This window comes from Meriones unguiculatus, chromosome 1 (assembly GCF_030254825.1).
Source record: "Meriones unguiculatus strain TT.TT164.6M chromosome 1, Bangor_MerUng_6.1, whole genome shotgun sequence".
Classification (NCBI taxonomy): domain Eukaryota; kingdom Metazoa; phylum Chordata; class Mammalia; order Rodentia; family Muridae; genus Meriones; species Meriones unguiculatus.
Window position 1 is genome coordinate 69,638,023 of NC_083349.1, and position 23,404 is coordinate 69,661,426.

Consider the following 23,404-nt stretch of genomic DNA (forward strand, 5'->3'; position numbering starts at 1 on the left):
AGCAAATTGTCTTGCTTATGCACAGCAGTCTTCACAACACATGACATTTCAGGGAAACTTCAAAGGAGCAGCAGAGACAGCAGCCCGAGATGAGGTTTACATATTGGGAGACAATTGGGAGCTTATTTGCGCTTATCTTTTTTCAAGTTAAAAGGCATGACATCAACTGAAAACCTTCCTGAGGTTTGAAAGTCTACATCTGAAAGCAGACGGGATACTTTGTCTAAATTCTACATTTGTCTTAATGTGCAGTTACACGTTGTCAGTTTACCCACCCGCAATGATGGTGAGAGCTCCGTGCAGCCTCACTTGTCCGTGACTTGGGTGTTAGTCACATATGTACAAATTAACATTTTAATCAGTCTAAATGATAAGAACAGAGAACAAAGACATAATGATACTTAGTTTTCTTTGCTTGTTTCTCTCAGTGTTGGAAATGCCCTTTTTAATGATTATTTTATAACGGCCACACACAGAGCCTCTAACCAGGTATGAAAACACCTAAAGAACAACAACAAAGTTAATATTCGTGATTATCTTATTACCAGTGGCTTATAACAGTCAAACTTTTGGTTTGAATTGACAGTAGTCAAATTGCAAAGAAGACCACCCTAATTTTTCTAAGACTAGTTTACTCAAAATTACAGATCTTTTTTTGTGTGAATAGTTCATGCAATGAGTATTTTTAAACAGCAGTCATCATTAATACCTTGGCATTTACTAGTTTCTTGGTTTTTTTTAACCTACATTTTCTATTTACTAAACTATAAATTATGATTAACAGAATTTTCCTGGGGGGGGAGAACAAAACTTAATTTCATGTTACTAAAACATCTGTTTTATTAAGAGTGGGTATAATGAAAGTGTTTTCAAGTACTGTCTTTTGTGAATGGCCAGTGTGCTTGCCCTGGCTTCATGGCTCTCCTGGATTGGTTGGTTTAGGTACTGCATTCCAAAGAACCAAATAGGGACATTTAATACTAATGAGGAAGCCAAAGAAGATCACCAGGGGCCGAGCTTTTACTGTGCGGGCCCCATACTTTTTACAGTGTGGGCTGCTGCTTTCCTGTAGTTTCTCACAGACTGATTCTCTGCCCTGGTGGGGCTCCTTTGATTTGGGGCTTACACTCAGAGCAGACTCTTGGGAGGAACGTGAAAAGTGGAAGGAGTCACAATCTAATCCTTACTCCCATTTCTATGACTCCAAGTGAATCATCTCACTTCCCTGAATATGTTTATTCTTCATTAAAATAGAAGTAAATTATACATCTCAGAATACACATAGTAGCATATTTATGTTAAAACATTTTATGTGCTATAAAATACAAATGTAAATGAATGTATTTTATTGTGTGGCCATTTCATGATATATAGTTATCTTATGAAAAATATTTGTGTGTTTTTGTATGTGTGTATGAAATTCATATATTTTAAAGGAATAGAAAGGGGGTGTACTATTTGGACAATTCTCAGCAAATGTGGCACTGTCTGCATTGAACTTTTCATTCCTTAAAGAAGGGCCTTCCTTGATGAGCATTCATGGACTTGGCTTGGGCTTGAGTGTGGAGCTAGTCTTGCTATGTCAGTGATCCCCAGGATCTTGGATGACTGGGCCCTCGGTGGGTGTCTCAGACTCTCCACTCTCGACGTGGTTCTTTCCCACAGCTGAAGGACCATCACAAAGATGGCCACACGAGGAGACTGTGCAGTGGCCAGGACTGTGAGACAGTGTGGGAGTTGATAGCTTTTCCTTCCCATGCACAAAAGTATAGTGTTGGGAATGCAGGGATAGGCTATAAAACTAAACGTGTAAATGTCACATAAAACTGGGGGACTTCGGGCAGGCTATGGAATTACATCTGAGAGGAGCACAAGTGAGAATTGTGATGGACGCACCCAGCTTGTGCTTAAACAAGCCTCAACTTGCTAATTCCTTTACTTAGTTAAGTTTGAGAGTGGAGTGGGAAATGAGAAGAAACAACTTGTCTGTTCTACAATGCGCTGTGGTAGGTGTAATACCACTCATGTTTCCTGAGTCCCTACCAGCCCTCACTGCAGTCACATCCATAGCCCATCATTTCATTATAGACAGTAGAAGAACAACGTTTGAAAAGGAATAGAACAGTTTTTCAGAGAGGGTCTCATATATCCTAGGCTGTCCTGAAACTCACTATTTAGCTAAGAATAGCCTTGACCTTAGGTTCTTCCTGCCTCTACTTCTTAAGGCTGCGGTTACCGTGTGTGCCACCATACATGAGATTTGCTGCTTGAGACTGAACGCAAAGTTTTTTTGCACTAGACAAGCATTCTGACCAACTCAGGTCTTCCCCATTCTCTGCCCCAAACTTTAAAACTCATGCATGGTAGCCAAATCCTCTACTACTGAGCTACATTCCTCACTTAGAGGAGGAGAAACGCAACACTCATTGGTTTCAAAATGATGAAATTCAAGAAGGAGACTGTGTGTGGACGAGCTGAGAGACTGTTAAGGCGGCACCTGGGAGGGAGTGCTTTTCAAGAACTGCTAGCCTGGAGTCAGCGCCACACTTGGAGGGGTTTTGAAAAAATGAGCATATAATGGGTTTCCAAGAAGCAAATCTTATCAATTTAGAAATGACATTTTGTCTAAAATGATAGTTTTTGTTATAAGGTCAGTTTAATGATGTGATAATAGCAGTAGGTAGAAGTTCTTGTGTTTCTTTACATGAAAAATAACAAATGTGGCAACTTATTTGGGGCTTTTGGAAGTATTTTTCATTGTTTTTTCTGTGTTTGAATGTTCTCCCTGAATGTGTGTCTGTGCACTCACTGAGGTATGCACTCTGTATGTTTTCATACTAGCAGGTGGACACTTGACCCCAGACTCTTTCTATTCCATGAGATGTTAGGAAGTAAGGTAAGATCCTTTCTATATAAAGGCACAGAAACAAGATAGCTATATACAATTTTACCAGTTTAATAGGTGGCCATCAGTTAAAATAATAGCATTCAAGATAATTGGCAAAATCTTTAACAGAAAATATAACTTTTCTGTTCATGAACATTATGACAATAATTGATAATATCCTAAAAAAGTCCTAGGGCAGGGTGAGCTATATTAGGGTGTGTGTTACCTTCATCACTAGTTGCTTCCTAACAAATTGTGAAATTCATGTTTGGAAATTCTTGCATCGCTGTTGACATTTTAAAGTTGTCTCATGAATCTTGTGTCTTCTCAGGGAGTCACCTAGCAGAGAACACATACCCATAGTGTGTGATTACTTTTAAGTGTTGTTTACACCTTGATGTACATTAAGTTTAATACTCATCAGGCTACTTCTGTGGCTCCCTTTCTGTGGAGAAAACTGACCAAGTTACCAGTTAATTAAATTTAATAAAGAAGGGACAGGTAAAAAGAGTGTGTTATTGAGGAGCTGATGTGCTGTTGGCATAGTGCTTGCTTTATAAGCACTACTCAGTTCAAACCCTTAACCCACGTTAAGACAAAATAAGACAAACAGGTGTGGTGTCACACACTTTTAACTGGAGTGGTGAAGGCAGGCAGATCTATGGGGCTGGCTGGTCTACCAGCTCAGCTCACTGGCCAGCCAGGGAGAGACCCTGTCTGAAAAACAGAGTGTTGTGAGGAGCAGCGTCCAAGATTATCCTCTGGCCTGTACACACACACACACACACACACACACACACACACACACACAGCCGATGCTAGGTCATCCAGTGTGAGACTTGGCATCAAGAAAGACCGTTAGCGGACACACTCATATCCTTCTTTGGAAGCAGTCATCATGGGCTAGATATGATCCTGGCTGCATGAAGCATTGGGTAGATCCAGTTTGGTGTGACTTCTAAGTTCTCATCCAGAATCTTTGAAGAAAAAATGACTCCTTTTCTTCTGTTACAAACAGGTATGATTTCTAGCTGTTATGATGTCCATTTTGTTGATGGTCAGGACTTAAATGCTGGGTCATTTGCTCTTTGCTCTTAAGTTGTTATTCTTTTTATTCCCCTTCCAAATAAATATTCCATAATCACAATCAGCACGAAATAAGAGAGTGAGAGAAAGCTACGGGAGGACAGAAGTGTAGCCCTCATATACAAACAGGCCGTTTAAGATCCTTTGATACCTCAGCCTGTTTTCTGCATGGACACAGGCCGCTCTCAAAGCCTCCTGGAGCTGTAAGTATCCGGTACTCATTGGCTTACACCTTAGATTGTGATGCATGCTATTTGCTGAACCTGCCTTAACCTACCTCAAAGCTCTCCCAGCCCTATGTGTCGACATGTTCTCTGAGGTTACTAAGACTGCCTAGGCTTGGCCTCTCATTTACTCATTCATCTCTTCACTAGATTATAGCCAAGAGGCAGAGAAGTAGCTTGTTGTTAGAAACAAGCTTCCGGGCCCACTAAGGTTCACTGCTAGAGTCAGATGGGCTTCAGTGTGCTCAGCCATGTTCCGAGCCTACATTAAAGTCCATGAGGTGACTGCTTCACAGTGTCAGCATTTTCTATTTGCTTGAACTAGACAAAGCTTCATGGACTCTCATGTATATGCAACTTCACCAGAACTTAATTTAAAAACATTGGCAGGTGGCAGGCTGAAGAGATGCTCAGTGGTTAAGAACACTGATCACTTCTGTAGAGGGCCTGGTTTTGGTGCCCAGCCACCCACATGGTAGCTCACAGCCATCTGTAACTCCAGTTACAGGGGCTCTGACACCCTCTTCTGACCTCTGTGGGCACCATGCAAACATACAATGCACATACATGCATATAAAATGCTTATACACCTAAAATATATAAATGAAGAACTGGGCAAATAGCAATGATGAGCTACCATATACTTCCCTGTGGAATGATAAATGTCCCAGTATGTATTGATCTAACTTTTGGTGTCTGACTTGACTAACTTGGAGGGCTCTCTTACTTAGAAACTGGAAGCTTTATGGCATTTGTAGGAAAATTGTTCAGTAAGTGAAATTACTGCTAATTCATCCAGGAGCCTCAGGTCTTCCTTCTACCATACCACCTCAGTCAGACACACTTTCCCTATATTCAACAAAACTTTGTTTTCCATAAATAAAAGCACACATCAGAATTTCTTATGATATCATAATTTGTTAGGAAAATGAAATGATCAACTTTGTAACAGACTAAAACCATTCAGTACTGCACACTGGAAACTTAGGTACATAAAACAAACAAACAAACAAACAAACAAAAAACCATTTTTCTACCCAATCATTGTTATAGAATTGGACCAGTATGTTTGTCATGCTCCTGATTGAAGCCTTCTTTGGCCACCCTGATTCTCCTCTGAAGATCAGCTCCTTTGAAAAATGAAAACCAGCTGGGTGGTGATGGTGCACTCCTTTAATCCCCAGCATTCAGGAGGTAGAGGCAGGTGAATCTCTGTGAGTTCAAGGCCAGCCTACTCTACAGAGAGAGTTCCAGGACACCAGGAATATACAAAGACACCACCCCCCCCCCCGCAAAAAAAAAAAAAAAAAAAAAAAAAAAAAAAAAGACAGAAGGGAAAAAGGAAACCCGTGGTCTTTACTTTAGTTTTAAGGCCTTGGTGCTTTTGGTGTGCCTACCTGACTTTAAGCACCAGCCATCCTCCAGAACTTCTGTTTCTGCTGGCTGCTTTATGTGATGTGCTCAGATCATATTTGCTCTTACAGCTGCAAATTGAATTCGTTTATCTTGATAGACTTGGCCATATCTGGGAACATATGGGGTATTTTTCCCTCCTGAAAAACTGGTTTCAGATTACAGCATTCTAATGAGACTGAGGTAATTTGTAAGTTTGAGATGACTTATATCTTAGCTTTTTATCATATATTTTAAAAGTATCTTGGCTCTTACGTGTACCTGTTAAAATCTTGGTCACCTGTCTACAGTGCTTCTCAACCTGTGGGTCGTAACCCCTTTGGGGTCAAATGAGCCTTTCATAGTGGCCACCTAAGACCCTTAGAAAACACAGATACTTATGTTATGATTGATAACAGCAAAGATACAATTATGAAATAACAATGAAAATAATTTTATGGCTGGGGCCACCTCAACATAAGGAACCATATTAGGGTCGCAGCATTAGGAAGGTTGAGAACCGCTGCTTTAAGAATAGAATCAAGTTACAGGAAGTTAGGTCACTGGGGTATGTCTTGTGGGCTCTCTCTGAGATGGTGATTCCTTTCTCTCCTTCCTCACCACCAGGACCTGAACAATTCTTTTGCCATACTCTTGCCATGACACTCTTCCTGGCCACAGGCAGCTATGGACTGAAGCCTTGTGCCAGAATTAACCTTGTCTCCTTCCAAGTTGATCATTATGGACTTTCTGCAGCATTGACAACAAACCATCATCACTTCCTTTAGTCTATAAGCCATGGCTGAGCAGCTCATGGGGGGTTAGAGGGAAGAAGATGGAAGGGCATGTTCTTGGATTTGTACTCGTGTCATTATTACTGCTCTCGTCAGCTCGTTTAGCAATTGTGGCCAGTTTAGGCAGCATTTATTCAGACAAAACATTTGTTGCACTTAAAGTCACTTTGTCATTTAAATATTTCCTCCATACTTCCTAAAATCTTCTCTTACATCTTCCTTATAGTCTCATTCTTTTTCTTTTCTCACATCATTCTCCCCTTTGAGAAATATTTTGAATTGTTTATTAATATACATACTTATTATATATATATATATATATATGTACACACACACACACATACATACTTACAATGTAATGGTTCATCCAAAAATATCAAACATCAAATGGGGCCAGTGAGTTGTTTCAGTGGATAATGGCATGTACCACCACACTGGGCATCTAATTTACATCCCAGAACCCACATGGTAGCGGGAAAGAAGTGATTCCCACAAATCATTTTCTGTCCCCAATATGTTTCCTATTTCATGTACTCCCCAAAATAAATCTAAAAAATATTTTAATAAATCATTAAATATATTCAATTATCCAAAGGAAAAATTGACTGGTAAAATAAAGTGTAATGATAGAAAACAATGCATGAGACCTTTTTTAGTAAAAATTAAGTTAGCTAGTAGCAAAGCCAGCACCTCCTTCTGGAAGTTCAGAGTGTGGCTCTCCCCTCCCTTCTCCCCCCCCCCCCACGATAAACTGATAAGGTACTTGATGAGACTTGGGAATTTAGAGCCAGTATTATATAATCTGTGGCCCTGTCCTCAGAATTGCTGTCACATGCTAAAGGAGAGATTTCTTATTCTGTAATGTTGGTAAAAGTAGTGTGAGATGATATGAAAGGGCAAATGTTGTATTTCTCATTCATCAAACTTTCATCAAGACTTACAGGGAAACAAGACAAGTCCAGCATTACTGTCCTGTCTTATCTGAATAGAGGATATTACATCCATAAACACTGCTTCCAATTATTGGCCAGGTCTTTTGATTTAAGCCAGGTTGTAATTCAGAAAGCCACTGTCCTCTGTCAAATGCAGAAATAACACATTAATACTTAATGCTGTTCTGTAAGTAAGAACAGAAAATATGATTTTACAACCAGGTTGTTATTAACTATTTGTTCTACCCAACTATGTATACTTTAGAAAAAAATCGTTTGCTACAGAAAGAGAAATAAGCTTTGATGCAGACAGTTATCTGTAGAGAGAAGTCCTCCACCCATTACTGTGGCTGGCCGAGGCTCTCAGCCCTCTACGGACATTTCTGCTGGAAGAGCATCTTTCTTCTTTAATGTGAGAAGCATATTATTTGCCATTATCTTGTTAGTTTTTACAAGTCTACCCAACTGTAAAGTCAAGAAACAAAAAAGTGATTTAATAACTGACTTTATAATTACCAACTGCTGAATTCTTGTGTGTCTACGAGCTGAGACCCTCACGGGGAGGACAGTGGAGGTTGTCACTGGGCGAGGCCTTGAAGCAGTACTCCTAAGCTGTATTTGTTTTGCAAGATTCTCTGGGATGTCGGAGAGCTCCCGAATGGTAGAAAAAGGATGTCATATGAACCCTCTTTGGAGAACCTGAGCAAATTCATAGCATTCATTTGTAATCCACTCAAAAGCACTTTAATAGTTTTCAAAGGTACATTGTCCCATAATGCCTCTCACTTTTCCAGTTGGTTTATAAGACATATTATGAAGCGTCATTATTCCGTTTGTCTCAGTGAGCTGAGAAAAAGAATGGCAACCAAAGCAGTTGGGGACAATGCCATTTTGCTTTCAGATATGATGCAAAAGTTGTTAAGCTTGTGACCTTGTTGTGCAGTTCTTATATAAGTTTCTCTAGGATTTTTTTTTTTTAAATCAGGTTTCTTTTCCTTTGAGTCTGACTTCTAGTGCCTAGAAGTTTTCTTTTCAGCCGTGTTTATGTATTAACAGAATTTTCTGAGGTGGGTGCTTCAGAGTTTCCACAGCATGGGTTGGCATTGCTCTAAGACTTTGTGTATGACTTATGTGGAGTGGAAACTTGATGGGAATGAGCTTTGAAAATGGCTTTGTGTGTGTGCTCTACATTTGATACTTTCGTCTGTATTTCCTGTTGGGCTACAGTGTTTTCCAACGTTGCTACAGGAGAACAAAGTTAACATTAAAACATATTTTTTTATTGAAGGATAGAAACATCTTTCCAAGGAAAGACCTTATCAAAGAGGCTGTCATGGTGGGCCACGCACATGCGCAGCACTGTGTTGCCCTTTTGTGTCTTAAGCTATAAATTCTAAGTCATCGCTAAATAAATACCTATTTATTTAAAGAAAGGAAGAAGCTACTCTAAAGCCAGACAGCGAAAAAGTCTTTAGAAACTGCCTCTTGTTATTGAGTAATCAATACTGCTATTTTCCCCCCATGCTCCCAGTTTTTTTGTGTGTTCACTGTTCAGCGACCTGGCCTACAGTAGAAGCTTCCATATGTGCATTTAGAAAACATCTTCACGGTGCAGTAATTTCCCTTATTTCCATTTTTCAGAGTTACTCTGTAGCAGCATACACATAGCACATGCACTTAAACAGACCACAGTGGGGCCCTAACACTTGTTTAGCAGTTTGGGGCACCTAAGAAGTCTTAATGGAGTTCATGTTCTTCGCCACATTTGCACTTGGACATGAAATAGAAGAGAATGGGAAAGTCAATTTGTCTTCCAGGAAGGAGCAGCCCATAGCCCTGTCTTGGGGACTGAAGATACAAAGCCCATTAGCAAACTCATGAACTACCTGTAGGGATACAAATAGCAACAACGCTTTCCCTTTCAGCATGCTTTGAGCCTGTTATTGTGTGATATCAGTCAACAAGTAATTCATCCGAAGTGGAGATTATTGGATCGGATTGAGTAGACTGGTTCCTAACTATCCCCAACAGCTCTCCCCTTTGCCAACTGGAAAGGTGGCTGAGTTTAAAAAGGGCTTTGGCAGGGAATGGCGTTTTGTTCTTCTCTGCCACCAGCCTGACTTTGAATGATGTATAACATCTAGTGTTCTGTGCAGATCTCTTGATGATAAAGATGTAATTAAAACAAAGAAGAGTCCCCACCCCCCCCCAAAAAAAAATGAACCCATTCTTTCCTAAGAAATCTGCACAGGTGTAAGAAATCTGCACAGGTGTAGAGGAGATGCAAGATCCCCTGACTACAAGTTTGTAATCGGAAGACTCTTACAAAGTCATTCAAATTTTTTATGTGGGCAAGTTAAAGAAATTGACTGGAGTGACTTTGTTAATATGAAAAGGAGACCTTTAGAAAAGCCCCAACACAGTCTATAAAAGGTAAGTGTGAAGATGGACCAGATGTCTTACTGCCTTAACTCGCATTGCCTGCCAGCTGTGACTTTTCCCTACTACAATGAATCCCTCATCTTTATTGCTGTGTGCACGATACAGTGTTCCATTTTTCTTCCTACTTGGACTTCCTGTAGAATGCACACCCCATATAGTTCTTTAAATTCGTACTGTTGTGAGAACAAGTACCTCTTTCTGTTCTCCCCTTTGTTAGCCGTAAACCTTGTGGAGCAGCAGCTCTTTCGTGCCCTCCGCAAGTTACCAGACTCTGCTCAAATTAAACACTGTAAGATTATCAGCAGGCTACAAAGGGGCAGTGCATCTCCCTTCCGAAGTTGTGTGTAGCTTTGTCTTGATCTGAAAAATGCTAACAACATCAGACAAAGCTAATCGCCTCATGCCTGCCTTTTGTAAATTGGGAGTCCCATGTCTTCCACGTAAGAAGTGGGGCACATACGTTGACTGCTTTGACTCTCTGTTGAGGATGAAAGTTGTGTGTGTGTGTGTGGGGGGGGGAACTCACTTCCATATGCCTGGTTATATCACCTGTCTTTCACCTGTACTAGGACAAGGTGGAATATGCACTGAGCTTTGCAGCTGGACAGACACGGGGTCAGTTGGTAGCCTTACCACTTAATAGCTAAGATGGAGCAATTTCTTTAACCTTTCTGGTTCTTTCCTAGTATATAAAACAGCTTTACAGGTCCCCGGTGTGGAGGCTGCTGTTAGAGGTAAACTATAAACAGCCAGTACAGGTGCTCAGTAAATATTTCCACTTGCACTACTTTCATAGTAGCGCTCATGGCTGTGACAAACAAGACTGTAGTGATCCTGGTGGCTCAGTACAGTGATGTTTGTTTTCTCTCTTGGAAAAGTCCAATGAAAGTATTCCAAATGAGCAGACATCCTTCTATGTAGTGGTTCAGAAACCCAAGATTCTCCTACCTGAGGCTCTGCCCTGCCCTAGTCTCTGGAGTCCACTGCATTTGGCCAACAGCAAAGCCAAGAAAATAAAGAAGACACATGTCCTTCTGAATCACACGTAGGTCCTTCTGGTAGCCCATTGGCAATGGCTGCATGGGCTAACGGTGCCCGGAGAAGCGGACATGGCGGGGAGACTGTGTTCTTGCGTATTAGTACTGTGTAAGAACAGTGAGAACACGTGGGCGGCGCTGACCCGCCCCGGCCGTGCTGTTCATTTCTTGCTTACTTCAGTATCCTGTAAGCAGTTGTTGAAGCCCCAGCTCCTACAAGTATAGCAGGGAAGGGATGGAATAGGTTGGTGACATGCCATCTTGGTGGTTGAAGTTTTCTACCATTTGTGACAAACAAGACTTTAATACCCAGTGTCCATATTAACATTAATGTATGCATTAAGATTTCCAGTCTTGTTTGTTTCCTTTTCTACCAGGCACTTCTGTTCATTCACTTCTCAAATTTATTTATATTCCTTAGATCTGTAACAAAAGATAATTCTTCTACAAGTATAGTTGTCTAACTGTTGACAAAAGTTTAAACTGTGCAAATTTACATATTCTATTTCTAAAGCATGTGATTATAAAGCACATTGCAAACTGTCACAAAGGGAACTTGAGACATGATAACTAAAAGTAGTACGTTATCCTTGATGAGATCCTGAAACATAAAAAGGACATTAGTTAAAAACTAAGGAAACACTTATACCATACAATTTCAGCTAATAAAAAAATGTACCAGGGGCTGGGAGGAAGGATGATTGGTAAAGTGATTACACAAGGAGAAAAACCTGAATCCAGTATACATAACTCTCGTCAAAAAGCTAGATGTGGCAGTATGCATTTGTAACCCTAGCACTGGAGAGGTGGAGACAGGCAGAGCCCACAGGCTCTCTGGCCAGCCAACCTAGCCCATGCTGAGAGTTCCTAGCCAGTAAGGAACTCTTCAGAAAAGATAAAGAAAAGAGTGGATGGCATTCCCGGGGATGTTACCCAACGTTATCTTTGGCTACTACATGGATGACAATCCCGTACGCGCGCGCGCACACACACACACACACACACACTTGCACATGCACACACACATTGGCTCCTTATTTGGGGCAGGTGTGGCTTCTCAAGGCATGATGATGGGGAGTTATAACTGCAACTCTCTGTATCACAAGTAAAATTTTTCTGAATCTAAAACTTCTGAGTAAAATTTTCAGTTCTATGGCTCTAGGACCAGTTGTCAATCCTCAGAGACATAGTCATGACATTGCTGTGGGACTTCCCTGTATATCATTGTGAAAAGGTGTGGAAATAAACAGATGAAAGTTGACATTGTTTTTCAATATTGAAAAACAGAATACACTGTATGCTAACACTTACCTAAGAATAATAGGATTACAGACTTTTTTTTTTAAACCTTCATAATTTCCTGAGATGTTACAGTTTAATTTTACACTTACAAAAAATAACTTTAATGGCTAGGGGCATAGCTCAGTGGTAGAGCATTTGCCCAGTGTGTGCAAGGTCCCGCTTGAACAATCCTTGGCACTAAAAGTTGTGCCCTCTCCACAACCATCTTCAAAACCTAAAGAACACACATAAAGCAGAGAGAGGGAGAGAGAGAGAAAGAGAATGAGAGGGGGGAAGAGATGGAGGACAAAAAGCTGTCCTGTGGGTGCAGTGTGGCCATTGCAGTCATGAATGTGCCTAGGCACGCGCATGGAAGTAGGCAGGGAATGCACTGGGAAGCGGGAAAAGGTAGAGGGATGACTGTGCTCACGGTGTGCTGGTCCGTGTGTGATGCTGCCATACACACAGAGAGAAAGAGTTAAAGAGGGCCACAAAACTCCTCTGGGAGAATTATAGCACATGATATCTTTTCAAATACACACGCTGCACAGAGAGTCCATTTGTCAGTATGAGTTCTTTTGCTTCTCTTTGGTGAACTACCCAACTCATAGTTCTGAGCTCTATACCTGAAGATCAGTGTATACAAAACTACAGGACCAGGTGTTACAAAGCTCTTCTACATTGGAAATTTCTTTGCCCTGTTTCTTTTGAGCATTCCATCTTTATGATGATGATTTATTGTTTTCTCTGAACACAGTGTGACCATTTCCACAATATTTCTGTGGAGAAGCAAAGAAGCTCCATAGTGGAATTGTTGACAGTTGAGAGCTTGTATTGACCTTGGTAGGTATTAACTTTTGTGATCGATAAAGAGCTGTTATTGGCCTCAAACAAAGGCCAATGCCTGCTCATCAATTGGAGGCTTGTAAAATGTCCCTCACTTCTTTTTTGTTATTGTCCTACTTATTTCAGCATCTTTTACAAAGTCTTTTCTGTTTCTGTTAGAACACACCCTGTCTAGGTCAATATTTTTTTTTTTTTAAGGTTTAAAGAGATGATGTGCAAAGAGGTCATTCATTATAGTTTCTTATAAAATCGTAGCTGGCTGAGGCTCATTCGTGAATTTAATTTAATTTATTTTAATTAACGTTCTAGAAGCCATTTAATGATACTTCTCTGTGTGAGAAGTGAGGTTATTTAAATGTGTGGTTGGTTGGGAGAGGGGTTAATGGTACTTTGTTCTCCCTACAAATGCAGTAGAGACGTAGGAAAGTACTCAGCACACACTCTTCATGTGAGTAAATGCTTGAACAGAAAGTCCTCATGAGAATATCTTAGAGGTTTATATATCTAAAGTTTTATTAAGTTTCTAAGTTGTATGTATTGGTTGAAAAGGACTTTTCAAATAATCATTGTTTTGTGTATTAACATGGAAATGTCAAATTTTACATAACTTGAAATGTCTCAGAATTGCCTATGGCCAAAATTCGAATGTCAGAACAAAAGTTCTGCTCATACATGACTGATATTTCAACTCTAAAGACCTTGTAAATGATTCAGTATCAGTTTGGCCTTATTGTGATACAACTTTGAAAGAAGATACAGAGACCTAAATCTGGTCCTGAAAGGTGTGGTCTCATTCAGTCCAGTAGAAAGCACTAATATCATATTTCATTAAGCAACATGTATTTTTAATTATGTAATGATTTGGGTAAAGAATTTGAATTTTGACAGGAATTCTCCAGGTATTTTGCAACATTTCAGAAAAAGCACCATTTTTGTCTTGAATAATAGGATTGCTTTGAGAAATTAGTTCATTGTCATGGAGACTATACGTTTTTCTAAAGTTCCCTTTAAGAGATGGATGCTTTATAAAACATAAGCCATCAACAGAAGCCAGATGGCCTGTTGAGATAGACCTATATTAATTTGTTCTCCGCAAATTTGCATGAATGTATATATTTACATTTTAAGGCTGTGAGCCCAGTGGATTGCAAACCTGGCAGTCATTTACAGTGGGAACTGAATCTTGATACTTAATCCCATTTGTCATTACTGTTTTCATTTTTGTTGAAAAAATCTCAAATATTGTTTATCATAATGAGATAGTGATAATTTGAATAAAATAACTGTGTTAGTCACAGGTTTTTAAATTAAGTATTTTGTTTCATAGCTTATGGAAGAAAAACTTTCTCCAAAGGGCCCGTATCACCTAAGGAGTCTTATTTTCATATATATATATATATATATATATATATATATATATATATATTTTTTTTTTTTTTTTTTTTTTTATTTCATTTTATTTTTGAGACAGGGTTTCCCTGTGTAGCCTAGCTGTCCCAGAACATGCTCTGTAGACCAGGCTGGCCTTGAACTCAGAGAACTGCCTGCTTCTGTTTCCCCCAACCCCTTTGAGGTCTGAGATTAAAGGCATGAGCCACCACTGTCTTGCAAAGGATAGCTTGCAGCTTCAGTTTTTGTTTCATTTGGTGTGTTGTAGTGGTGGGGACAGAACCCAGGGGAAACTCTGCCACTGAGATAAATTCCATATTCTTAACACCTGTTTTACTTTCTCTCCTCAGATATAGTTTTGACAATTAAAATATTTCAGCCTTTCAGTATGATAAAATTGATATGTTCAGAGTCTTACTAGTCAAGAAATAAACCTCACCATCTTACGAGTCAAGAAATAAATAAACCTCACCATTCAGCTCATACTTGGAGTGTGTAACTTGGCCAGTTTCATTTTTTTCTCTGCTAGGAGATTAGTGGAAAATAAGCTCTATAAATTAAATTTTATTGCAAAATTATCTTCCGATGTTCAGCAGTAGAGATAATATAGAGTGATAAGGCTAGAGTGGATTTTGTATGAAGCAATTATAGCATGAAGACTACAGTCAGAGTGGAAAGTGCTGCTCAAGGTTTGCTATAATCTGTAGAAGACTTCATTTGGGAATGTGTGGAAAATTGCTGCATCTTATGGAGGTGATTATAATTTGTCAGATATATTGCAGTTTGAAAGAAGCATTTCTGAATGGTTTCAGGGACCATTTTTATATGTCCATATATATGTGATATATTTATTCATACATCTCTAGACATGTGGTCATCCTTAGACAGTTATTATCATTTCAAAGTGCTTCCCTAATAAACACCGGACTCTTTCTCCAAAGGCTGCATCATTAAGAGAGTCTGCACTGTTAAGAGCCATCTCTTTATATAAGTGGAGGAAAGGTGAAGTGAAAATTCCGTTGTGTGTGTGACTCTCACGCTGTGCACATCTGCAGTGAGTCATCTGTCTCAGGACTCCGTCACATACTGAAGAATTGGATGATGCTTTAATAATTCTATTTATGTCTTTCTCATAACATTCAGATTTATGTAGCAGTTATAAACCAGTAATAATAAAATGACATCTTTTCTTGAATTGGTAGCAAGTCCTTGGTTTGAAAGGGCCACCTACAAGTCAACTCAAAGAAGAAAATGCATTTGTATCTGTGTAACTCCCTCCCCCCCATCCAGCCCATTTGCATTTCTCAGCTTTGTGGTCTCTATTCTCAGCAGTCAACAAGACATCTAGCAAATGTCTAGTATGAGCAGGTCTGTGTCACAAAGTATCTAGTGGTGGAGACAGGGAAAGCAGAGTGTGGGCTGTGAGCTGTGGAGCTCCTTCCTAAGGAATTGGCAGACTAACACTGTTGCACAGCAGAAATTATTAAACAGATCTGTTTGTTTCCTAATGTGGAGAGAGTCTTGTTGTCCTTTAATTGAAAAAAAATCCCATTAATAAAGTCACTTAAAAAATGGTATTTCAGAAGAAGTCACTTTATGCTTCATAGAGAGAGCTTGGAAAAGATAGCTTATTGATTCCATGTACACAAATACTTACAGACTGATTGTGTAACCATTACTTTAGGCAATTCATCCAGCTAAATTGCCTCCATAGTTATCGTGAATGAAGACTATAGAGATTTATCAAGATGAAAATATCCCATTAAGAATTGATTTCAACCAGCTTAGAGAAGCAGAGGCTGAGGCCTGACCCGGCAGGCTCTGGCTAGTAAAAGTTCACTTGGTGCTGGTCTATGCCCAGCACCACAGGCCCCAACTTTATTAGTGTTGAGATAAGCTGATTAGGTCTTGTCACTCAAAGGTGCCATATCTGGATGGAGAGACGTACACTCTCTCGATTTTTCTTTAAGCATTGAAGCAGGCAACAAAGAAAGAGATGTGTGGTATGCATCCCTCCAGTTGTCACCAAGCAGGGTGCAAGGGTCCTGTGATGATGTGATGACTGTATTAAAGACTACATCAATTTGTTTTAAAGTGTTTTGATTTTTTATGGTGGCATTAAGAGAGAGAACATTGTGGTTGCAGCTTTACTAGAAAGCAAAGAGTTCTAGAAGGAGGGGGGAAAGTGTCTCTTTGAAGCCTACCAGGGCTTTGAATCTTGCTGTGCCAATGGGCGCCTAAGTACTCCTGTAACTGGCAACCTCAGATCCACCATCAGCTTAGGAACTACCATCCTCCAAATTATTCATTTAAAGGAATGGGGGCAGGAATTAAATTGACCCAAACCATAGTCATGATTATTGAGTACAATTTTAAAAATTTTCTTAAGTGACTTAATGTTTTGGTTATTGGTTATATTGATGTAGAGATGTGATTATAAAGAACAGAGGCACTTCTGTATCTTCCCCAAGTAACACTGCTCCATTTAATTGTTTTATACACAATAGTGAACACCTCACCCTGTGTACCTGGAAGACAAACCTAACTGACAGATATAGGTTGCCAAAGGTAATTCCGTGGGCCTTCAGCCTGAGACCTTACCATCTCGTCAGCTGAGGAAAAGGCAGAGCGATGGTGCAGGGGAAAATCTGCCCTTTTGTTCTTCACATCTGAAGTTTGTTCACCGCAGGCCTCCTTCCCACTTCAATGCAGCCACAGAAAGGGGCTTTCCTCTTCCTTCCTCACATTCTGTGCACCCCGGTGCTGCAGGCCCGCTCAGCCACCTTGCCACAGCTGATGATCTCTTCATCAGCTATTCCCCCTTCACGCCATCCTCTCGCCACTAACCAATCAGGGTGCCTTTTGACTTCCCTGAAATATTTGTTCTGTACACAGATGCGCATGGACATTCCAGGTGATGCTTGTAACAGAACAGAAAGCATCTGCTGAGACATACACCTTTTTTTGTATATGTCCTCCAAAAAAATAATAATCACCTTTATTTGGGTATCCTATGAGAAAACAGTTGAAAGTAGTATTTTCTGACCTGGGAAAGGTACTTCTTTTATATCTAGTACTGACCACGCAGAGCAGACACACATGTGTGTAACTGTGCTCATGAGGACCTACAGGCAAGTGTGTGTCCCACTTTAGACCATGTGAGTCTAAACTAGCAAGGCTAGTTGGTCAGCTACAGTTCTTACTGGCCCTAAAAGGGTCATTGTCATTAGGACTGTAGCCACTGGACACGTTGACCTACGCTGTTTAAGTCAGGGTTGTGTGGTAACTGGTGGGCTTTAATATGGAGAGATTCTCCATTCAGAGCTCTTTTCTTTCAGGATATTTTATTATTAGATTTATCTTAATAGTGATTAAGTCCTTAGAATATTATTATTATTTTTAATAATTAAAAGTTAGCATGAAACTTGCCAGAAATACATTTAAAAGGAAATGGTGCTGTATACACATGCTGAATACATGTGTCTCTGCTTTGTTTCAGAGTCTGGATAGAAAGCCTTCTCATTATTTGGGTTTCTGTCTTTTACCTGTCAGAGATGGCCATCTTATCCAGAGCCGGCTCCACTCTGTCAGGCTCCTCCTTTATATTAGGATAAGTACATTAATCCATTGCTCACTTTTGCTTGTGTGCTCCAAAAGAACATAAGCTCCTTGAAGGGGTTTTGATTGGAATGATTGAAAGAAATGGGCAGATGTGCTCCTTCCCTACAGCTCGGGTGCTTATGACAGCAGGTTCCCTCCTGCCTTCAGCAGTATACCACTCAGAGTCATTTTGTTGACTGCCGTTAAGCAGTTTTGTTGTGTGTGTGTGTGGGGGGGGTGGTGGTGGTGGCATTTTAGAAGTTTTATCTGCCTCTCATTGTGGTGAAAATTTTTAAAGTATTCCAAAAGTTCTCTCAGAAATACTATTGTTGTTTTAAAGTCGTTACATCTTACTTAGCAAAGTTGTAATTGATAAAGAGTTCTTTACGTTAGCTGATCCACGAGGCATCTGCATGTACTCATTAAAAGCATTAATGGAGGTAAATATTTTAAGCCAATAATGAGCTGGACTCCCTATTCAATATGCTTTGACTGTTGAGCTGTATTTCTTGTTCACTATTCCCCAGTTGTGATTTTCTAAGCTTACTTTGGTAATTGTTTTTAGACTGTAATTATTCTAAATTAACTGAGAAAGTGGGTGTGCAGTGTGAGAACATGGCGCCATTGTGAATCTCAGTGTACCGTTTGTCTTACAGAGACCCTGGCACAAAAGTGTGGTGAGAAAAGCTTGGACTGGGCACCTTAGTTAACTGCCACCTTGTTATTTGGAACCAGCCATTCTTGTGTGTTGCTTAGGAAAGTAACAGCAAATGCTAAAATCAACACTAAGGTGGAATTGATTCTGGAAAACTGGGTACCTTTTTCTTTTGTTAATTTGGCCACTTAATTCCAATAAAGTGAGATGTTTTAACACGATTCTCTTTTCACTGACACCTGAAAAACTCCTATATAGAATAGTATATGGAAATTCAGACCAAAATGGATCATACTAAAATCAGCATTTGAGAAAATTCTAGAGCGAAGTCTTTAAAGAAAGTGTTGGGAGGCCCTAGGAACACGTGGAAACTGCTGTCCTCAGGGCTGTCTTCCTCACAAAGAAAGGGCTTTTTTCCCTGAATTGTTTTTATCATTAATATTCACCTCCTCCCAATTTAGAAATCTGTCGTGAAGCTCTCTTTTATGTTTCAAATTCACCAGCACCATGGGGTTCTTGGTCACATGCATTACATGTTATTTCATGATGGTAGGATGGTTATTCTGCGGCATTAACAAACATTTCATCAGAAAAAAGTCTCTGTGAAAAAAGCATATCACACATATTTTCTGTTCTTTGGGTGACTTTCTAGTAATTGTTGGATGGTGTTTGAGAGTTAGATCAAGTTTTCCAGGAGTAAGTGGGTGACATCTGCCCCTGGGGGACTGAAGCACCACCATCCACCTCGGACCTGAAGAAGCATTTGCGCCTTGTGTTCTTTTATCCCCTTCTCTGGAATATGAGAATGCCGCCAAGAATTCAGGAGCCACAGTCCTCTGCTCCCTTTGTTCATGTCATAGCTATGCTTGGCAAATATGTATTTTTGAGGATATTGCATATATTTAGGATAACTGAACCAAGATTACTTCAGTTTGATTTTTTTAAGGTGTTACATTAAGTGACAAATATCAGGTAACTTCCAGAAAATAGAGAAAAGATTTAAAAAGCAATCTTATCTTTTAGAGAAGGAGAAAGGAGAGGATTTATAACTACATAAAATAGATTTTCTTTTATTAAAAACCTCACAGTGTGTCTTGATTCAGGCAGTTTTTATTCTAACAATCGTATGTCGTGGGACCCCCTCTTACGCCATTAATAACAACTAAGATGAAATCTTCCTTCTAAAGAGAGAAAGCCTGAAGAGGGGAAAGGTGGGATTTGAAAAAGGGGGAAATGTGTCCCTGTTCCTTCCCTGAGGCTGAACCATTTATCACTCTATCCTCATTCGATAAAAGTGAATTTTATAATAAAATTTCCCCTAATCAGCCCCTGTCAGTGGAGGTGTCTTATCGCTGAGAGGAAAATGACACCGATCCTATCGGAAAGCAGAACCGATGTCACCATGTTCCCAATCACAGTTCTTCAGCCGCCGTATCTACCTTCTCCACAAACACCAAGCCGTGCTTTTCCTAAGAACATCAAAACACAGCGAAGTCATTAAAATTGCGCCCGCGTAGAGTTGCAGGGACCAGCCACACTGGCACAAAATGGGATGTGGGAAAACAGACTCTCTAAATGTGCTAATTCCATTGTCACGTGCTTACGGCTTAATTTTAATCAGTTAAAAAAAAAAAAGCCACACATTGCAATAAATTGGCATTATCTTCTGTGACACCAGAAGACTCAGTTGGTTCAAGGATTTAGAGGGTCACTAGCAACAGTATATAGCATTACAGACAAAGTATTTTTACGCTTGAGCTACGGTAGCTAAGGTACAATCCCTAGTCGAGACCACAAAGACAGACTATAGCCCATGTAGCACGAAGTTCAGCTTGCAGCCTGCCTTTTCTTGGTGGAGTTTGTATGTAAAACAAAGAATTTTGAGAAATTTCTGAAAGAGTAATTCATCTATCATATATAAAAATCTCTAGCTTTCAGGGCTGTAGCCTGCTGCACACTCGGCGGTAGACCAGGTGTCCTCTGCTCCCTTGTTTTCCAGCCCCATGTTTCACTGACCGTGTTTACACTGACCATTCGACTTGTGAGCCTAAACAAAGATGCATTAACACGCCTGAGGAAATGCAAACAGAAAATAGTGTCATTAACAATTGTTGGAGACCAACAATGAAAGACTGTCTCTAATGGTCTTAATTTATTAACGTCAAATTAGCACCTATATGTTTTTACACAATTAAGCTGAGAAATTACCGAAGGCAGACTTATGGGTAAATTTAATTTTAATTTGTTCCATGGGGTTGTTCTTAGCATAGCCGTAGCTCTGTTTCAAAGCAGAGTGATCCACAGGCTTGGACTGACCATTCTACTGAGAGTGTAAACAGTTTAGGGCCAGTGATATTTGTTTCTAAGGAAAAGTATAAGGTGTCAGCTAAACTTCCACATTTACCATCTAGCTTTGTGAGTCGTAGAGCCTTCATAATAATTTTAAGGAATAAGATATCATCAAGTTCATTTTGAAACACTAAGGAGTTTAAAATGCCAGGTAAGAGAATAATGAAACAATAGTGGTTCATGAAATAATAGAGTGGAAAAATCCCAATTTCGTCTTGAAAGTAGATTAGAAACTGTTCTTAACAAATCTGACCTCAAGAAAAAGAGGGAGAAAATAAACAAATGCAACCACAATTGCTACAGAAGGGAAAGAGCTTTTGGAATTAAATCATAAATAAGTACCTAGTGTTTCAGTAGCTTTTGTTTTAGTTTTGTACAACATTCGTTGATTTCTAACAGAACAACAGAAAGAAAATACATATCAGCAGCAAGCCGTAGAAACTGCTTTTCAGCACAGTGTGCTTGTCTCCACTGCGAGTTTGTTTTCTTAGAGCTAGTGTCACATCGCCGAGACCTCTACTGCGTGATTGAAGTGCGTTTTTAAAAACCCTCCGTATTGTGAGGTTGAAACCCTTAATGCTGGAGCGTCACTGAGGCAGCTTTCCTGATTGCCCTCTGTCCCTAACGCAGCCCCTCTGAGTGGCTGACGCCTTCTGTGTTTAAACAGCTTGAGTAAATTTTTATAATAATGCGAGGAGGAAGGAGCTCTAGTTTTAATCACTCGGCTCTTTTCAGTGTTAGAATTAACAGTCAAGATCTGCACAACCGCAGGAAAGTTGGGGCTCTGTGGAGAGCTCTGTCCTAAGTGATGGCTCCTGGCTTTTTAAAAGAGATAAAAATAGATAGTAATAAGGAAAGAAATTGTATACACCGGAATACTAGCTTTCAGTGCACACCTAAGAAACTTGTTTCATTGAGTTTTTTCTCACTATAATATTAATATTGGCTATCTGTATATATGTTTTGTGGAAACTGTCTAGTTTAATATTTCAAGCATGCATATTTATATATTTACCTTAAGAAGGTTGTGGGAGTTGAAGGACTACGCTGCCTTCAGCTGAAACAGTCCACCATACTTAATTGGAGAGTCATGCTACATGAAGATGAAAAGAATTGAGGAAAGCTGATGTGTTTATCAAGTTCATGCCTGAGATAGCAGAACAGTTCTTGCTCAGCCCTCCCATCACCTGTACCATGAAGCAGCAGGCGCCTGCTTAATCAACCAAATGCAATTGTTAAATTGGAATGATTTTATGACTGCAATTTATAAGTGTTGTATATCTGTTATTTTCGAGGAAAAATACTACATGAAAGAAATCATGTTAGCCTAACATACAGAAACTATTAAAGACTATTATCCAGAAAGCATTATGTGTCTTTTTTGTTTGTCTTTTGTTTTTGTATGTGCATGTGTTTTTAAGTGGAGGGAGAAAAATGTCCATTTTATTCATAGGCCAGTCAAAACTAAAGAAATAATCTTTTTAAAATGTCTATGTCTTATTAATCTCTACTTCCACTTACTTTAAATACTTTGTAGGAACTGCAGTGGACGTTTCTTTGCAGTAGAATGTTCATACGTCTGTGATGTTTTGCAAAGCCACATTCTACTCTCAGGCATCCTTTGGAGCTTGGGAGCTGGCTGTAGGCTGCACTGCTCATGCTGTTACACTTCTCCACACGTAGGCGGCGCCCTTGAGCCACCAGTCAACAGAATGTTTCTTGTGCTGCCCACAGTCCGTGAAGATGACTGTCATTTTTAATGTGTATTACTCTAATAACTGTAGCAAAAAAGTGTATTTTTATATAACTCTCTGGAAAATTTTAAGATAGTTTCTAAGAATTTTAAATTCATCCTTTTAAGAACACATGTTTTCATTATTATTTTCTAAAGATATGAGTAAATGCATTTAAAAAACTTAGCTCTTCAAAAAATTTGTAATTTAAATGCCCAAAGTTATTTTAATTGTTGAAGATTATTTAACTTTAAAATGTAAATAATAAAATAACTAAAATGTTAAATATAATCAACATAAATACGGACTGAGAGATTTTACATTAAAAGTTATTTAGTATGTCTGCATAAAAAAAAATCTTCTGAAGTCAAATTCTTCTTTTTTTTTCCTGATGCAAGATTTTGAAACAAATATAAGGAAGAACTGATTTGCTGGTACGTACTTTATTTTCATCCTTTATTTCCATAAATACAGCTAACAGGAAAATCTTTAATAATGTCTCTTTTGCATTCATCGATTCAAGTATAAGTTAAAAGAATAGATTTAAAAATAACATTTAAATTACATTTCATTTCTAATGTTTCTTAGCTTTTACCTTTTGGAAACAAATTTTAAGAGTAATCAAATATTTTTGTTAAACATATGAGAAAACTTAAGAGTCCGCGTCGATTTGAACGTCATTTTGACTTGTGTGTCTTGTAAATTGGCAGATTCTGAACACAGTGCTGTAGAATCATTTCTTTGCAGAGGCAGACTT

General features: G+C 39.3%; 1 protein-coding gene and 1 long non-coding RNA gene across 9 annotated transcripts in view; both read left to right on the top strand.

The window, feature by feature from the left end:
* The window catches only part of Vti1a (vesicle transport through interaction with t-SNAREs 1A), a 310,414-nt gene that overhangs the window by 72,845 nt on the left and 214,165 nt on the right, over positions 1-23,404 (top strand). The gene's annotated exons all lie outside the window — the stretch shown is intronic.
* LOC132656481 (uncharacterized) lies at positions 11-18,781 on the top strand. Its single transcript, XR_009594223.1, has 2 exons — positions 11-489; positions 18,567-18,781. It is a non-coding gene; the product is annotated as an uncharacterized LOC132656481 (long non-coding RNA).